Source organism: Tamandua tetradactyla, chromosome 1 (assembly GCF_023851605.1).
Source record: "Tamandua tetradactyla isolate mTamTet1 chromosome 1, mTamTet1.pri, whole genome shotgun sequence".
Lineage (NCBI taxonomy): Eukaryota > Metazoa > Chordata > Mammalia > Pilosa > Myrmecophagidae > Tamandua > Tamandua tetradactyla.
The window spans coordinates 143,653,204-143,671,143 of NC_135327.1; the positions used below are offsets into that span (position 1 = coordinate 143,653,204).

Here is a 17,940-nt window from a genome sequence, read left to right on the forward strand (position 1 = left end):
TCCTGAAGGTTTCACTATAAGATGGAGTGTCACTTTAACAATACAATTATTTTATCACATGTAATTAAAACAGTTAGAGTTACCTAGTCTCCCACACAATGTCTGTTTAAAAGTGTTACACATTTCTGAGCTCCATTTCAACTATTCTTTTAGCAGAGGTTTCCTTTTCTATATACAAATACTGGATACCTCCACTGGTGTGATGATTCATAAAGGTGAAAATTCCTATATAGATTCTAGGTGCATGTGCTGACTTGTGCTGACTTGAAGTTGTTATGTACCCCATAAAAGGCCGTATTCTCTTAATCCATCCCTGTGGGGGCAGCCTTATTGCTAGATGGGACCTTTTGATTAGTTTGCTTCCATGGAGATGTGACCCAGACTATTTAAGGTGAGTCTTAATCCACTTGCTGGAACCCTTTATGAGAGAATAAAAAACAGATGAAAAAGAGCTCAGAGAAGCTGACAGAGAAAAGTCCAGAGACATTTGGAGATATCCACTGAAACCAGAACAGAGAAGGACCAGCAGATATCACCACATGCCTTTCCATGTGACAGAGGAACACTGGATGCCAGCAGCCTTTCCTCAGAGAGAGTATCTTCCTTTTGATGCCTTAATTTGAATATTTTCATGGCCTTAGAACTGCAAATTTGTAACCTAATAAACTCCATTGAAAAAGTCAACTCCTTTCTGGTATGTTACATTCCAACAGCTTTAGCAAACCAAAATGTGCATAACTGTTGCAAAGCACTCTTCACTGAGCCTAAACCAGTACATTCCCTTACTATAATACTACAGTGTTTTATTTTCTCCAGAGCATTTATCTGACGTCATTTATTCATATATAAACCACTGTATCCCTAACACACTGAAGAAACAATCAAATATTTGTTGCACTGATCAATAAACAAATGAACTCTACTCTTCAGAAATCTGCAGCAAGCCTCTTCTTACTTCTAGCCTTCTCAGAATATGCTTCTCAAACCTACAGAATATATGTGGTCTTCAAAAGCAGGAGTGCTGAGGTCAGGATAGGCTGAATTTCAGTCCTGTCACTAATGGAGTTAAAGACCCATCTGACCATAAATGGAATAATTTACGCACTGATAAGTTTAATAATATATAAGCATGTCCAAATCCATAAGTTATGTGAATTTTTTAAATCGTTCTGGGGAAACTGGTGAATCACCCAATTATTTTGAAATTGCTAACTAAAAGGAAAGAATTGGACACGTATCCTAGTTTTTCTATAAGAACTATACCTAAAGTATCCAGACAGCTGATACAAAGAAGTTTCCCTTCACAATATATTCCAGAAAATGAACAAAGAAGGAATGATAAAATTACAATATCACCATTTTGAAACAACTAATGAATTTATGGATACAGACAACTGATCATCAAAAGCTGACAATGCAAAAGAAGGGACAATCTGACATTATATGTTTTGAAGGGTTCTTGCCACCCCTTCCCAAGTACTGAAACTAAATGCCTGAGGCTGAACAAATATCTAAATACAAACACCAATTTACAGGAAACGCAGAGGCAGACACCAGCCATGTGCTTTGATATCTAATGGAGGAATCCTGGACACCAGCAGCCCGTCTTCAGAGTCCAGGTATCACCCCGTTAATGCCTTAAAATTGGGACATTTTTAACGCCTTAAGAACTGTAAATTTTAAGTTAATAAATTTCCATTGTAAAAGCCAATCAATTTCCACCAGGTGTAAATAATGGAGGGAGGGACAAGAATTAATGGTAGGTTTAGATCTCCTATTTGGTGAGGGTGTGTTTAGTGGTTATCTTTCTCTTGGGAATGATGAAATTATCTAAAATTGAAAAAAAAAAAAGCTAATCCATTTCTTGTATATTGCATTCGGCAGCTTTAGCAAACCAAAGCATATATATTTCCACAATTAAAAGGGAAAAAAGAGCCCCTAAAGAGACAATTACAATTAATCCCAAGACATGATGCTAGATGGATCTAGTGAAGGAGGAGTAAAGTTTAAAAGAGCATTACTAGAACATACAAAAAACTGGAAATTAAGACTATAAACTTTACAGCATTGTTAAATGTCATGAACTTTATAACTGTTCTTACAGTGGTTACACAGTGAATATGCTGTTCTTTGGAAATGTACATGGCAGTATTAACTGTTCAAAGAGCATGAAGTATACAACCAACACTCAAGTGTTCAGAAAAAGGACTGATAGACAGACCCAATACATAGATGGGCAGACAGAATGATATGGCAAATGTGTCAAAATGTTAAAATTGGTGGATCTATGCTTCTGGGGGATTAGGGGTTTGTTAGAGTTCTCCATACGGGGTTTGAAATATTTTTATTTATTTTCTGGAGTAATGAAAATGTTTTTAAGTTGATCATGGGGTTCAAACTTTAGGATCTGTCCTGTAACTACTTGCTAAAGAGTGCTCTGAAAACTAAAAAAAAAAATTGATCATGGGGTTGTATGCACAACTATGTGATACTATGAACTAGTGATTGTATACTTCAGATAGTTTGTATGGTGTGTGAATATATCTCAATAAAACTGCGTTCAAAAAAAAGCACCTCTATTTGCCAAATACGAATGAATTTTTAAACAATTCTTAGTTGGGAACATCTGGTTGAGGGAGAGGAGATTGCTCAAGAAATTGATGGAAGATTCACAAGCCTCCCCTGAAATCAACCCCAGCATAAACTTGAGATTTTTCACTCATTCTTTAAAGATGTGGTGGAGAAAAGGAACATAATAAACAAGGGTACTCGTATGTATGATGATGCTGTTGAAGTCTGTAGCATCACAGAAGAATTTTCAGCTCTCCATAGGCAAGGTCACCTCTCTGCAACTCAAACCTACAGGATTCAGACGAAGATACTGAGCCACCATCTTACAGCCTGTTTCAAAGGGACACATCACTGCCCTCTCTGGCCAGAGACCATTTAAGCCCTCTGTGGAACCGGAGGGAAATGTCAGGCTGTCTTTCATCATGAGTAATTTTGAGAGTAAACTGAACAAGAAAAAGTACCTCTACCAGTCAAACCAAGGCCTCCTGTCCATTTTGAAATCACCAAGGGTGATTCGTCTTAATTAGACCAAGATCATAAAGATGGACAGAGGAAGTCTATGTCTTCTAGCACCTGGTTGCCTCCAGATGGGTTTGAACCTTCCAATTACAGTGAACTCATGGATGCTGTGGTCAAGCCAAGGACAAGAAGAAAACATATACTCGGTGCCCATGACAACACCCAAGACAAAATCATCGCCATTCAGAATATCAACAAAGCCCAATAGAATGGCAGCAGGAATGGTTCAGACGCTGAAATGGACAGCTCTCTAGAGCAAGGTCACAAGGTGTCCATTGTGAGCAAGGTGGTTCCATACAGGACAAGATGTGTCCAGCTGGGGAGATTTGCTAGTTACCAAAACAGCTTCAGTGTGGGGAGTGATGATAAACTAGGGCCCATCTGGAAGAAACCTATCCCTGCTTTTACTGAAAGATGTATTAAGTACACTGAAGCCACAGGATTGAGTACTGAAGACATCTATCACGTCAGCGGAAACAAGTCGAAGATGAAGAGTCCGCTGGGACAATTTGATTAAGACCACAACCTAGACTTGGCAGAGAAAGAGTTTACAATGAACATGGTGGCAGTACTTTGAAGAGTTTTTCTCAGAACTGCTAGACACACTGGTCCCCTACAGCATGCAGATCGACTTGGTAGAGGCACACAAAATCAATGACTAGAAGCATAAGTTACATACCCTTAAGGAGGTACTAGAGAAATTTCCAAAGGAAAACCACAAAGTCTTCACTATGTCATCTCACCTAAACAAAATCAACCACAACAACAATGTGACTCTCAGAACCAGTGAGAACTTCTCCATCTGTTTTCTGGCCCACCTTGATGAGACCCAATTTCAGTACCAGGGACACCTTCACAGCCACGCAGACCTATCAGACAATCATTGAACTCTTCATCCAGCAGTGCCCCTATTTCTTCTTAATTGGTCCATCAGTGAGCCTCCCGGTGCCACAACCCAGCTCCCCCTCAGCCACGGCTTCCACCATCTTGCCTGCCTGCCTGTGCACACCAGCCTAGGGGCATCCTGCCCAACTGCTTGTACAGAACCCACTGTCTGGACAGTGCTATAGCCTCTGCCAGGTGGAGGAGGATATTGTGAGGTTTCCGCCTCGCCCCAAACAGGCCACACCCCTAAAGGGAACATTTTCCATCAGTTTGTCTGTCCCTTCCCATCTCCCAAATTTGCAACCCCACAGCTGAGTGGTACAGGTTGTCTAGCAACCCCCTTGGGAATTTGTAGGCCATGGTTCTGGGCTCCCAGGTACAATGCTGAGGCCATCAGGATGGGGGAGGCAGCTTTGGGCCTGGGCCTGGGCAGAGTGTGCGGCACCCCAGCCACCTCCCACTTCACAGATCATCTCAACTTTGGGGAGGCATTCCCTTTAAAATAGAGGGGTACTGGAAGAAAAATGGAAAAACCCCTCTGAAAGCTTAAAAAAAAAAAAAAAAAAGGAAGAAAACTACAGAGCTCAAGCTTTCCATCTCCCCACCTCTCCTGGGAAGCAAACAGGTGGAAGATGGCCCTTGCCTTTGTGACAGTAAAACAGGGGTGCCCAGGAGTGGTTGCCTGAGAATCTGTCAGGGTCTCACTTTTTTTTAGATTCTACTCCCAGATCCTCCTTTCCCTAAGAAGGGGCCTCAAACCCTTGGTGGGGAGAGCTGAGGAGACAGCCAGTCCAGCCTGAATTCTGGTTCGCCTGGAGACACACTATATGGCTATGGGAAGACTACCCACATGCATGCATGTGTGCAAGTGCATGTGTGTGTGAACAAGAGCATGGATGCATTTGCCTGTGGAGATGTGGGATTTTGACCAGTGTCAGATGTGCTTGGGGTCTTAAGTGTTTGGTATTGAAATGCAACTCCCCCAGGGAGTGGGCAGCAGGGGTACTTGTGGAAAGTGGGTGGTATGGGGGAATCCCTCGCCTCCAAGCATCTAAAGCTGGTGGTCTGCTGACACTGGCCAAGGAGCCCAGAGGAGTTGCGAGGCACAAAGGCAGTTGGAGCTACAAGGAGGGCACCATGCCTGCCTGCCTGCCCTTCTCACCACCATCCCCCTACCTGGGAAATGGTCTCCCCTCTACTACCTGGCCTCCCCACCCACTCCTGAGAGAGCCCCTCTCCTCACCCCCCACCACCACTCCCCAAACAGAGCCATACTACAAGGTTGCTACAAATACTGGCTGCCTCCCAGTATGTCCTCAGCAGGAAGAACCTGACACTAAGGAACCATGGTGTGGGGGAAGCTGAGGATGGGTCCTGCACACCACCACGCAAGCCTTCTCAGCCTCTCTGTACTTCAAGAAACAAGAGCTGTGGTTATGTTCCAGAGATGCCCAGCATCTGTACCACCAGGTGGCTTGACAAAGATGCTTCTGAATACTCTCCAGGCATCCCCAACCCCCATCACTTGCACCTGGTTGTTGGAGAGCAGAGTAACCCTTGGCTCACAGAATTCTTCCCCTGGATAAGCTTAATGTCTTTATATCAACCTAGCTGTGTCTTTAGCTCCTTGTATGGTAAAATAAAGTGCATGGAAAAGCCAAATGCCCCCTTCTAGTTTTATTATTTCTTTAAGAACACAAATTTAAAAACAAACTCAAGGTATATAAATGTTTTAGGTAAATGTAGGATAATGGATTGTTTTCTCTTCTAGCAGGTCCACACCCGATACTTTAGGTCAGGAGGTGGCTGGAAGGTAATGTTCTTTTAGTTTTGACTGAGGTTGGCTGACAGGTTGTTCTCTCAAACTCCAGGAGCTCCAAGTCCCAAGTAGATGAGAAAATTGATTCACATCATTCCTCTCCTTACCGTTTCTAGGTTGTATACACCAACCCCCAGTATGTTCCTTCATGGCTTTGGGTGGGGGTGGCAGTGAGGGAGGACAGGGGTTAGGCAGGGAACTGCCCTGAGGAGAAACACCTGTGCTTTGTCCCCTTACCCAAGCGTTGGGGAATGGCCTGTAGCCTGATTGTGCCCCTTGCCAGCCGGCTTGGGCACTACAGGTACCTCTGCGCAGGTGTCCCCCTCACAGGCAGCCTGTATCCTCCAGGACTTTAAAGGTAGGAGGGGATTGTGATTCCTGTGTAAGAAGAGCCACAGTGACTGGAAGCTCATAGGGTCCCTCTTCTTCCATTTTCCTCTGCTAACTCTTCAGCCTCTTCTTGTCCTTTGCTTCTTCAGGCTGACTTGGGGATGACTGGGACATTGTCATCATGTCTTTTCTAAAGTGGCACTGCCAAGAGTGGAAGTTCTGGGCCCTGGGTTCCAGGAGCCCATCAGCTCAGCACTCAGACCACATGGACCCAGAGAGGAGAGCTAGGGAATTTGCCGGAACATGCTTGCCCTAAACAGAACACTGCCGACCCTCACCCTCATCCATGCACTAAGCCTGGAAAGTGCTCACACAAATGAGTCTCACTTGAGCTGCTCTACAGTCCCTCAGAACTGAGGGTGTGCAGGCTTTAGGCTCAGACACAACAGTCGCCCAAGGGTCTTGCTCTATTCCACACAGTAAAATAATGATGCCTGCCAGGGGCACCTTATCCACTCATCTAGATAGCAGGTAGAGTGTTAGGTGGGAAAGAGTACCTCTCGATTGTCAGCTTACAACTGGTTCTGGATCCAAAATGTCTGGGGGATAGGCATAGGGGAAGGGTTTTCAGTTCACTGAGTTCTTCTTGGCTTGTATTGCAAGTTGGGTGTTCATGCTGACTGTCCACGCATTCCATCACCTCATTCTTTTGTCCCTTGGTGTTTTAAGGAGGACTACTGAAGTAAATATTTACCATTTCCGGTGGCCTGTGTACTCCAGCACCCCACTACCACCTTGAAATTTTCTTCCTGCTTAACACAGGAAGCAAGCTGCCAGGTTAGATTTTTTTAGTAGAATGTGTTTGTCTTTACCGGGGTGGGGTGTTGGAGAACACAAGCCACCAGAAGTGATGAATGTCCACTGGCCAGAGAGGACAGCAAAGAGACCATTTCCTCTCTGACCCTAAGCCTCAGCTCCTTCTGGTCTTGGGGGAAGAAGAGGCTAGGAGGCTTGGCTTCCCCTAGACCTAAAAGTGTTTGAAAGTTCAAAAAAGTAAATTGCTGCATCTTCTGTTCAAAACTCGTGTCCCTCTGTGCCCCATGCCCCCATTCCTCTCCTGTGCAGAAGGGCCATGATGCTCTGTGGGTGTTTGCTAGGAAAGGTAGTGGGCCGTGACCCCAGAAACATGGGCTCATTGCTGCTGGGTGCTCTCTCCAAGAGAAGGCCCCAAGTATTTGAAGAAGTTGCTGGCAGACTAGGGTCAGTCACTCCCTAATTCTTAATTCCAAGAGACATGATGTGCCGTGGCACACGTGGCCTCTGCGAGCAGAGAGAACATGGATGGGAAAGGGCCAAGAGCGGGAAGCTTTTGACACACAGCTGGTGGGGGCCCACTTACGGAGCAGTCACACCACTCGCTCCTCAAGCTTTGTTTGCTTCCTGCAAGCAGTGAATGTGGGAGTTGCTGCCATTCTAGCACAAGCCATTCATTTGCTCTTGGGGCGAGAGGACAGACTAAAGCACATAAACCAGACACCTTAGTACCATCTAGGGCGGGTGCTGATCCCACTAGAGAAGCTCTGACTGGAAGCCCCAAGGCCAGTGGGGCGGAAATCTGCTCTCTTCTGCAAAGGTCCCGGGCCTTCCCACAGCAGTACCTGCCACGGTTGTCATGGACAGGGATGGGGTTTTCTTGTCTGATCTCCTTGGGAAGCCATCTTTCACTGGCCACCTGCCTACCAGCTCCACTCGAAGACCAGAGGTGACTGCCCCAGCACCCGCCCCACCCTTTGTTAAACTCAAAGACAGGAATGACATTATACTTTCAATGTAGTCAAGTTAGGGAATAAGTTATTGTTTGTACAAAAAACCATGTTCCCTGTGTACGTTAAAAAAATAGTAACAAAGGAAATATTTGTGAATTGTATGGGAATAAAACTTGAGAATTTGGCGGGGGGAGCCCTCTATTTGTCACATATGAATTAATTTTTTTAAACCTGAGGAAACATTGTTAAGAGATATGACAAACAATGGGGGTAGGGGCATAGAAAGGGGTAGTTATGTGTACCTTGAATTATTTTTTTTTTAAAAAGAAAATAAACCTTTCCGTCTGGCGACAGTCATCAGATAAGCCAAGATGGGTGCTTATAAGTACATATAAGAGTTACGGAGGAAGAAGCAGGCTGATGTAATTCACTTTCTTCTGAGGGCCCGCTGCTGGCAATAGCTCTCTGCTGGCAATAGCTCTCTGCATTCCACCTGGGACCCTATCCCACCTGGCCCGATAAAGTGCACAGATTGGGATTGAAGGCCAAGCAAGGTCACATCATCTATAGGATTCGAGTGTGCCGCGGTGGCCGCAAACGCCCAGTTCCTAAGGGTACAACCTATGGCAAGCCTGTCCATGATGGTGCTAATCAGCTGAATTTTGCTAGAAGCCTTCAGTCTGTTACCAAAGAGTTAACTGGATCCCACTGTGGGATGTTGAGCGTCCTGAATTCTTACTGGGTTGGCGAAGAGTCCACATACAAATTCTTTGAGGTTATCCTCATTGATTCATTCCATAAAGCTACCAGAAGAAATCCTGGTACCCAGTGGATCACAAAGCCAGTCAGTCCACAAGCACAGGGAAATGTGTGGGCTGATGTCTGCAGGCCACAAGAGCCGTGGCCTTGGAAAGGGGCACAAGTTCCACCACACTATTGGTCCTTCTTGTCGTGCAGCTTGGAGAAGGCACAATACTCTCCAGATCCACCATTATCACTAACATAAGTAATGTTTGTAAAATTCATACCTAATAAACAATTCAGGACAGTCATGACTGCTTAAAAGTGTTCTTTGTTAAACAGTAGTTGTCCGCAGATTGTTTCATGAATATATATATATATTGTTAAATTATGAAAGTTAAAGTGTTTGAAGACTATAAAGTGATAGTGTATCTTCTTTCTAATAAGATAAACAATTTTGTTTTCACTTTATCTTATTAGGGAGTTATATGTTAGTGTTTTAAAATGTCATGCTGCCTGGTATAGGTGTAAAATGAATGAAAGAAAAAAAAGAAGAACATTCAAATAGAAAAAGAGAGAGAAGAGCACTGAAAAAAAAAAAGAAAAACAGGCAAAATAACATAACTGGGAATTTACAAATGAGACGACAGAAATGGCTAATAAATAAGGGAAGGAGGAAGAATTTGACCTCATTTATTACCAAAGAAATATGAATTAAAATAATGACATCTATTTCATGTAATTGCACTGCCCAGAGCTCATAGGAATTCAACAACAAAATTTGTGAAAGTATAAATTGCTGCTACCTTCCAGGAGAAGGTAACATTTCAAAAAATAGTTTTTAAATGTCTGCTGACCTAATACTTCAAAATCTTGAAATTTTCAGTTCCAGAAGTTTCACACAGCTAATGGATGTGCATTAGTATAATAACAGCACACTCACACACAAAAAAACCATAAACATCTTAAATGTCCAACAATGGAGGACTGATCAAATGAATGAACAGTTCGAATTTAATAACATTTCATAAAGATTCCCACAAAGAATATTTAGGGAAAAGAGAATATCCTTAGAAAATATCATTAAATACAAAAAAGACTCACAGAATGGAGTGGTCGATACATCAACTTTTTAATAAAGAAAAATTTATGTATACAAAGAGGATAAGCTTAATTAACACCAAAATATTACCAATCTCTAGTAAGAGAGTCCTGGTTATATTCTTCTGTAATTTCACTTTTTTTTTTCCCTCTGGGTATTTAACACTATTACTTTTATATTTGGAAAAATAACACAGCACACCCATATAACTAGATAAACTAAAAGGATTTTAATAACACTAACTACTAAAAACCATTTGAGATTCTGGGCAATTTACTTAAGCTCTCTGGGCCAGGTCCTTCAGAGATAAAATTCAGAAACTATACTAGATGGGTGATTTTCACACTGTGAAATCATGTATGTAGAGTGATTTAGTAATGGCACAGTTAACAATACATGTTAACGGTAATAGTATTAATCAAAGGCTCACAGGAGTGGCACAAAAACCTGCCAAGCAAACACAAGAATTCTGGGTCCATGACTTAAACATTTGAGCTTTTTTAGTTTTTTTTTAAATATGGAATGCTCCACGAATTTGCACGTCATCCTTGCGCAGGGGTCATGCTAACCTTCTTTGTATCATTACAATTTTAGTATTTGTGCTGCTGATGCAAGCACCACTTGAGCTTTTTAATGGTTTAAACATTGGACTTCTGGATACTATTTCATTTAAAAATAAAATTCTACTGCTTAAAAAGTTTTAAAACTATTTAACTAGATAACCCTAAAGCCCCCTGCAGTATTCCAAATATTACAAACCTGTATTTTCCATCCCTTTGGCAAGTCTAAAAACAGACTCACAAATTCTCAGAAAAACATGCAAATTACAACAATTCAGATAAATTATATATGGCATGATTCAAAAATACTGCACAATAAATTTTTTGTTAATTTTGAAATTCTATGATCGTTCACCTTCTAACCCCCTTTTCAATTTATAAATGTTAATCTCTGCACATTTTCTATAATTATTACATGGTGGCTGTTATCATGAAACTCCCAGCCTTTTTATTTACAATCCAGAAAAGAATACTAAATGAAAGACATCTCTTACATACCTTAACATTTTGCCTTTTAGAGTGAAAGGGAAGAGTTCTTAAAGCAGTGAAAGTTAGCTCTCCAGTTACTATTCAGAGGAAACTGCAAAGAAGCATTAACTTGGGTAATCTATTAACTACCAACCTACTCTTAAGGACCTGGTAAAGCACATTATTTATTCACTTAGAGTATTTTCCCTCCATGTTAAATAACCACTTCAACAGCAAACTACAACAAATACTTCTAAAAATTCAGAGTCCAATAGACAAACATACTTCTGAATTCTAGCTTTGGCAATAATTTATTCCCTGACTTTATTCCAATTTTACAAAAGTGATCAAAGACAAACATCAGTTGTTTCCATCATCATCTTTCTAATTAAAGTTCCCATTATTCTTTATAGCAAAATGTCAATGACAAGATAAGGAAGACACTGATACAAGGACACAGGAGAGCCAACGGTAGGACAACAGTTAGCCTGACCTTTAAACTACACTCGTTTCATTCCAGGATCAAATACATCCATCTGGAGGCCAGCATGGCTTATAGAACAGCATATGGACTTCAATTTGTCTGCTATCCACTAATGACTGGTCCTATGACCCTTTGCCAGTGATTTAAACCCCAGCACCTGTTTTCCTCATACTTACAAAAACAGGACAGAACATCTAGCTTACACAGTAGTTATAAGGCTTAAATGAGAATGAATAATAGGAATTTCATAAATATTTGTGCTCTCCCCCCCTTGTACTGGTTTGCTAAAGCTGCTGAAATACAATATACCAGAAATTGAATGACATTTAAAAAGGGAATTTATTAAGTTGTAAGCTTCCAGTTCTAAGACCACTAAAATGCCCAAACTAAGGCATCCAGGGAAAGATGCCTTGACTCAAGAAATGGCTGTAAATACTGGGGTTTCTCTGTCAGCTGGGAAGGCAAATGGTGTCATCTGCTAGCTTTCTTTCCCAGCTTCTCGTTTCAAACAGCTCCCCTGGGTATGTTTTCTTCCTTCATCTCCAAATGTCTCATTAACATGTTGTCTCTTAAGTGTGTTCCAAAATGCTTCCCTTTAAAAGGACTCTAGTAAGTGACCCCACCTTGAAGGGGCAGAGACACATCTCCATGAAAACCAACTAATCAAAAGGTCCCAGGAACAACTGGGTGGTTACATCTCCATAGAAACAACTTATTCAAAAAATTCCACCCAATAATATTAAGTGAGGATTAAAGAACACAGTTTTTGGGGGGTACCCAACAGTTTCAAACCAGCACACCCATTCTTCATAACTAGAAAATTGAGCTCTAGTTTGATTCTCTATCTCTTACTCTTTTTCTTTCTTGGGGGAGAAAAAGCTGCAAAGCAAGTCAACAGTGGGAGTGTTTAACCCTCCCAATAGTTCTCAGTGTGGTTCGTAACCCCCAGAAACCCATAAGGCCGAAACTATTTTCATAACAACATATAAAGGCAAACACACGATTTGCCCTTTTCACTGTGTTGACATTTGTATTTGATGGCATGAACATATGCTGGAGAAAATGGCTAGTGCTTCAAGGGAGTGACACCTAACTGAACTGGCCACCACCATTCTTCATTGCCAGGGACCTGCAGTTAAATCAATGCCAGTTTCACTTCAGAAATTTCTTGATGAAGTAATAAAATATATTAAATTTATTAAATCTCAACCCTAAGTACGTCTTTTTAATTTTCTGTGTGATAAAAAGATGTGCAAATAAAGCCTTCTGCTACATATCAAATGTATCACAAGGAAAATTGCTCATGCAGATATTACAGCAACCAGCTGAATTAGCCCCCATTTTAAAGGAACATGTTTTTTACTTGACTGACAAACAAATCTTGGTTATTTAAACTTCAGTATCAGGAAGAATCTTCTCAAAAAGTGAACAAAATAAGCCTATCACTTAAACATAGCTAACAGTATTTGTTACCAATGATAAAATTCCAGCATTTAAGTTTTCTGAAACTCTAATTTTCATTTGAATCTGCCAAAATAAGCATTTCAGTTTCCCAATATTTTTCTGATGAGATCTGCAGTGATTCTGATAAACTTAATTTTTGAAGATAGTGAATAATAAAACATTTCAACATTTGCAAGATCTGCATACTCAGCAAACCATTTTCTACATGAACAGCCCATCGTGTTACAAAACCATGTATGGGTAAGGGATTATGTCAAAGAACAAGATAAACCAAGGGATTTTAATGAAGTAAGAATTAAAAGTTCATCAATATGTTTTCAGATTCCACCTTTTAAATCTAGCACTTGCAAGTTTTAGTGTAGTATCAAGAAAGAATACCCAGAACAGAGTAGCTCAAGATTAGCCCTGCTCCTCAGAAAAGTTAGAGAACTTTTCAGAGAGGAAGGTAACTGAGGCAGCAACTTGGGAGTGTGGCTTATCTGGGAGAGCTTTCTGCACCACATGTGGCAGCCCAGATTGCAGAGGCCAAGGAACTGAGAGGCAGAAAGCTGGAGCCTGGCACAGAGGCGTGGAGCCCAAAGGAGTACACAGATGGGAGCGGGGGACTAGGAAGTAAGCCAGGTTGTGTTCCTTGGGTGCGATACCCTCACCAGCACAGTCCCATGACTGGCAACTCATCCCACGTCCCACACACCTGAACCCATCACCTGCTCCCATTCCCCATGCTCCAGGCACCCTCACCCTACCAGTCCCCAGTGCACGGACCTGCTCCACTCCCCACACCCCAAGTGCAGCCCAACCCACCTCTCCTACACCCCTTTCAAGTACTACCTCCCCCTCCCTGTTCCCTCCAGGCTGTTGCCAGCACATAAAGGCTGCAGGCACTAACCTTCATATGTGGGCTACCCCTGCCCCCTACCCATTATGTCACACCCCCCATGAGCTCTGAACATCAGTTTAAAGCACTTCCAAGTACATGCCTGCCCATGGGCCCCCAATCACGTCATTCAGCTTTGGGAACAGCACTTTACAGCAGTCCTAGAACTGCATATGCACACAACACACAGCCTCACTACCCAGCTCTCAGAAAGTGCAATCCTGCGCAGGGGAGTTACATCAGCCCCCAATCCACGAAGGCATGACACCGACCTGTCGCCACAGCTCTATGCATGCACACAAAGAACCCCATGTCTTAGACCAGTGTACCCCAGGGTTACGCCCCGCACACCAGAGTACCCATATAGCTACATCCTCACTGGCCACTGGGCACTCATGTGCACAAGCATTAGTGCAACATCCCTAAACTACACCTATACCTCACCTGAAAAAAAATTACCATACTGAGTGCCCCAGCACTGCTCCCTGTTGTACAACCATCATGCAAACACAAGGTCACAGACTACGGAAAGAAATCAATTCCCAAAGTAAATCAAGATATTTACATGTCATGAAGACAGAAAATCACTAAGCATATTACAATGCAGATAAATATAGCCCTGCATAATGACCAACTTAAAACACCAGAGGAGACACAGACGTTAGAAAAACTGATCAAAGATGCTCATACAACTCTACTTAATAAAAAAGTGGGATAGCAAATAGTATAACGGAGATCAAGAAGACAGTAGGAGAGTATACAGAGGAATCTGAAAGAATAAATAGAAAAATAGATATTGCAGAGATTAAAGATTCTGCTAACCAAATAAAAAACATACTAGAGGCATACAACACCGGATTTGAAGAGGCAGAAAAAAGAATAAGTAACATACAGGGCAGGATAATTGACTCTGAAGACTCAAAACAGCAAATGGCAAAAAAAGGTGGAAAAGAATTAATGGAAACTCAGGGAAATGGTAGACAAAGTACACAAATATAAGAATCACTGGTGTCCCAGAAGGAGAAGAGAGGAGTAAAGGGCTAGGAAGAGTAGTTGAGGATATAACGGGGGGGAAAACTTCTCAACCCTCATAAAGGACCTAAATATACAAGTCAAAGAAGCCCAATGAACTCCAAACAGAATAAATCCAAATAGGCTTTCCCCACAGCACATAGTAATCTGTCTATCAAATGTTGACGAGAAACAAAAAATCTTGAAAGTGGCAAGAGAAAAAAAAATCTACTACAGACAAGGGAAGTCAAATAAAACAGACTTCAAAATACTCAACTAGCACCCTGGAGACAAGAAAGCAGTGGTATGACATATTCAAGATCCTGAAAGAGAAGGATTTCCAGCCAAGAATGCTGTACCCAGCCAAATTGTCCTTCAAAAGGGAAAGACTGAAGTTTGCACAGACAAAGAATTCCTGAAAGATTGTGTTAACAAGAGACCAGCCCTATAAGAAATACTAAAAAGAGTTCTGCCAAATGAAAAAAAGACAGGAGAGGGAAGACTGGAGGAGGGCAAAGAATTGAAAAGTACCAATAAGGGTAATTTAAAGAATACAAAGAGAAAGAGGGAAAAGAATATATAGATCTAACAAATAAACTTTAAAAGATAAGATTATAAATTCAAGAAACGCCTTTATAGTAATAACTTTGAATATTAATGGACTAAACTATTCAATTAAAAGATACAGATTGGTAGAATGGATTAAGAAAAATAATACAGGTATATGCTGCTTACAAGAGACACATCTGAGACACAAGGACATGAATAGATTGAAAGTGAAAGGATGGAAAAAGATTTTCCAACCAAGTTGTAACCAAAAGAGAGCAGGAATGACTTCTGGGTCAAGATGGTGGCTTAACAACGTGCGCATTTTAGTTCCTCCTCCAGAACAACTACTAAATAACCAGAAACAGTACAGAACAGCTCCCGGAGCCACAATAGTGACCAAACACACAGCGTACCCCAGTCTGGACCAGCTGGACCGGCTGCGAGCACGCCCAAGAACCGTGAGTTCCCAAAGCTGCGGCGGCCAGCACCCCTCCCCCACAGGCCGCTTCCCAGAGGGGAAAGGAAAGAACTTTACCAGCAGCAGGGGCTGGGCACAATAAAACGCCAAATGTGGAACTAATTAACAAATTCTGACTACTAAAAATAGGCCCCCAGCTTAGGTGAACCTGATCAAAGCGGAGGTTGCTCATTTTTGCCCCAGCGCCAAACAGACAGGACTGACAGAAAAAGGTGGAAAAAAAAATAAGGAAACAGAGATTTTTGTGGCTGTGTATCTACAAAGGCTTGACTGCCTCTGGATACAGCGGTAGGCCTTTTCAGGCTGCAACTGCCCCAGGAATAGGCAGAAGTGAGCTCTTTTGGGGGCTTATCTGGAGCTTGTGTCTTCCCCAGGGGAGGGGTGTTGCCCCAGCCAGGTGGAATCCCTCCATCAAGGAATTCAGACATCAGGACTTGGTAATTTGAAGCCACTAAAATCATCCTACAACCTCTCCTCTGTCTCCACCACGCCCCCAGCAGGAAGAGTCTGCCGAAGTTAAAGGTACTGCATCATCTAATGCTGGTGGGACCTGCAGTCAAATAAGCACCACATACTGGGCAGGATAAGAAAAACAGAGTCCAGAGACTTCACAAGAAAGTCTTTCAACCTGCTGGGTCTCACCCTCTGGGAAAACCGACGCAGGTGACTCTTTCCTCCTGATAGGAGGCAAGTTTGGTCTGGGAAAATCTGGCTGGGGTATATAATATCTAAGTAGACCCTCCTAAGTGTGTGTGGGGGAAAGGCACCACACAAGCAGGGCAAGAAACAAAAAAACAAAAACTGAAAACTTCTCCTCTGTTAAACAAAACTTAAGCTAAAGATCCAGATAAAGCTGAACAGAATGTCAAAGAACAGACAGAAAACAAATTCATCCAGCATGAAAACCCTAGATAAAAGAAGTGAAAGCAATTCCAGAATAAACTAATCAAGGTAATTAAATGCTTAAACACCAGGAAAAAATGACAAATCACACTAGGAAAACTGAAGATATGGCCCAGTCAAAGGAACAAACCAACAATTCAAATGACATACAGGAGCTGAAACAATTAATTCAGAATATACGAACAGGCATGGAAAACCTCATCAAAAACGAAATCAATTAATTGAGGGAGAATATAAAGAAGGCAAGGAAAGAACAAAAAGAAGAAACTGAAAGTCTGAAAAAACAAATCACAGAACTTATGGGAATGAAAGACACAGGAGAAGAGATGAAAAAAACAATGGAAACCTACAATGGTAGATTTCGAGAGACAGAACATAGGATTTCTGAACTGGAGAATGGAACATCTTAAATCCAACAAGAAACAGAAACCATAGGGAAAAAAATGGAAAAATATGAGCAGGGAGTCAGGGAATTGAAAGAAAATATGAAGCTCATGAATATACATGTTGTGGGTACCCCAGGAGAAGAGAAGGGAAAAGGAGGAGAAAAACAAATGGAGGAAATTATCACTGAAAATTTCCTAACTCTTATGAAAGACTTAAAATTACAGATCCAAGAAGTGCAGTGTACCCCAAAGAGAACAGATACAAATAGACATATTCCAAGACATCTAATAATCAGAATGTCAGAGGTCAAAGAGAAAGAGAGGATCTTGAAAGCAGCGAGAGAAAAGCAATCCATCACATACAAGGGAAGCCCAATAAGACTATAGGTAGATCTCTCAGCAGAAACCATGGAGGTGAGAAGACAGTGGGATAATATATTTAAATTATTAAAAGAGAAAAACTGCCAACCAAGAATTCTATATCCAGCAAAACTGTCCTTCAAAAATAAGGGAGAAATTGAAGCATTTTCAGACAAAAAAATCACTGAGAGAATTTGTGACCAAGAGACCAGCTCTGCAAGAAATACTAAAGGGAACGCTAGAGACACATACACAAAGACAGAAGAGAGAGGTGTGGAGAAGAGTGTAGAAAGGAAGACTATGAGTAAAGGTAAAAAGAAGGAAAATTAGATATGACAAATAAAATCCAGAAGGTAAAATAGTAGAAGAAAGTACTACCCATGCAGTAATAACACTGAATGTTAATGGATTAAATTCTCCAATCAAAAGACATAGTCTGGCAGAATGGATTAAAAAACAGGACGCATCTATATGCTGTCTCTACTCAAAGGACACGAGGCCAAGGACACAAATGGACATTTACACACCAATGTTTATAGAAGTATTATTAACAATTACCAAGAGATGGAAACAGCCAAAATGTCCATCAACAAACAGTTGGCTAAACAAACTGTGACATTTACATAAGATGGAATATTATGCAGCTGTAAGACAGAATAAAGTTATA

At 41.6% G+C, this 17,940-nt stretch overlaps 1 protein-coding gene, 1 non-coding gene and 1 pseudogene across 21 annotated transcripts in view; 1 reads left to right on the forward strand and 2 right to left on the reverse strand.

Moving 5' to 3' along the window:
• The window catches only part of SRPK2 (SRSF protein kinase 2), a 341,198-nt gene that overhangs the window by 222,763 nt on the left and 100,495 nt on the right, over positions 1 to 17,940 (reverse strand). The gene's annotated exons all lie outside the window — the stretch shown is intronic.
• On the forward strand, positions 8,262 to 8,891 carry LOC143679218 (large ribosomal subunit protein eL15 pseudogene; annotated as a pseudogene).
• Positions 10,245 to 10,351, reverse strand: LOC143653277 (U6 spliceosomal RNA). The gene has a single exon (XR_013161219.1). It is a non-coding gene; the product is annotated as a U6 spliceosomal RNA (small nuclear RNA).